The sequence below is a fragment of the Apodemus sylvaticus genome, chromosome 13 (assembly GCF_947179515.1).
Source record: "Apodemus sylvaticus chromosome 13, mApoSyl1.1, whole genome shotgun sequence".
NCBI lineage: Eukaryota > Metazoa > Chordata > Mammalia > Rodentia > Muridae > Apodemus > Apodemus sylvaticus.
The window spans coordinates 74,278,091-74,279,775 of NC_067484.1; the positions used below are offsets into that span (position 1 = coordinate 74,278,091).

At 38.4% G+C, this 1,685-nt stretch overlaps 1 non-coding gene across 1 annotated transcript; it reads right to left on the reverse strand.

The window, feature by feature from the left end:
• Window positions 1-361: 361 nt before the first annotated feature.
• LOC127664301 (U6 spliceosomal RNA) lies at window positions 362-468 on the reverse strand. The gene has a single exon (XR_007973149.1). It is a non-coding gene; the product is annotated as a U6 spliceosomal RNA (small nuclear RNA).
• Between the last annotated feature and the right edge of the window lie 1,217 nt (window positions 469-1,685).

Sequence of the window (1,685 nt, forward strand, 5' to 3'; positions counted from 1 at the left end):
GTGTCATGCTAAGTTTTCTGAGGAACTTCCAGACTGATTTCCAGAGTGGTTGTACCAGATTGCAATCTCACCAGCAGAGGAGGGGTGTTCCTCTTTCTCCATATCCTCACCAGCACCTGCTGTCTCTTGAGTTTTTAAGCTTAGCCATTCTGACTGGTATGAGGTGAAATCTCAGGGTTGTTTTGATTTGCATTTCCCTAACGACTAATGATGTTGAATATTTCTTAAGGTGCTTCTCAGCCATTCAAAATTCTTCAGTTGAAAATTCTTTGTTTAGCTTTGTACCCCATTTTTAATAGGGTTATTTGGCTCTCTGGAGTCTAACTTCTTGAGTTCTTTGTATATATTGGATATTAGCCCAAAAAATATGGAACACTTCACAAATTTGCATGTCATCCTTGCACAGGGGCCATGCTAATCTTCTCTGTATCGTTCCAGTTTTAGTATCTGTGCTGCCGAAGCGAGCACAGGAGTTCACAGTTTTATCATTTTCTATGAATTGTGATTGAGGCTGTAAAGTTAAGTGGGTCTGTAGCAAAGTGTTAGGTATGCTTCAGTGTCTAGGTTGTGTGTGGGCAACAGGGCTCTACATCTGAAGGCTGGCAGAAGTTAATGATATCTAAGGCCACTTTACATTATCAGTTGAGGCAGAGGTTTAGCTATGCATCTAAGATCGGACTCCCAATAGCTTCCTAATTTCATCTTAAGTGTCCTTATACACTACTAAATCATTTTAAATTATTCTTTTATTTTCTTGACAGGGCAGTCAGATTCTCTGAGAGTGAAGGTGTGGCAAGTGAAGATTGAAATGTCCAATAAGATTATTGACATTTTTGTTGGTGCCTCATGGTTATTTGGTAAATACACCAATGTGCAGAGAATTTGATGTATGCTGGCTCTCCAGAACAAGGTAATAAAATCTGTGTCCTTTTAAACTTTCCAGACTTTGCCCTATATTTAAGAGTTCTAAAAGTTGTTCCACAAAGTTGTCAAGCCTAAGAAGATCACGGGTCTCTCAGATTCTTGGTCAGAAGAATTCTTGGTCAGAAGGACAGGTCATTAGACATGTAACATGTATTTGAAGGCAGCAATGCACCTATTGTCAGAACAGAACTGAATTGTTGCTCACCCATTCATATCAGCAAAATATTGGTAAAGCATTCATACAATTGTGCTATATAAAATTTTCTTATTCTATAGCTCTAGAATTGGGTGTCATCTTACAGTGCAGATACTCCATTGTCTGCATTTGCTGTCAGCAATTCAAGAAGTCACCGCAGAATTCTGAAATCCTGAATCTCATATGTTACATGTTCTTACTGATACGCTATGGACTCATTTCCTCATAGAAACATTTTTGTCTTCTTTGTAACATGAAACCTCTCAGGAACTGAAAGTATATAATTCTATGTATCCACTTACTTTGAGCATATGACCGCCCCATAGTTGGCAAAAGGTGGAGGTGGGAGAGTCCATGCACGGCCAGGAAGGAGTCCAGGCAATACTTTCTCATTTGCCACTTTAGAATGCTAATTACTTCAAACTGGAGCATTGCTGAGTAGAAAATATAGGAAGGTATTTCCTCTGAACATTTTTTATCTACCTGTACAAAGACTAATGAATGAACTATCATAAATCTGTCCCTAAGAATCTCAACAACCAAGAAAGATTCATTTCTTTTTATA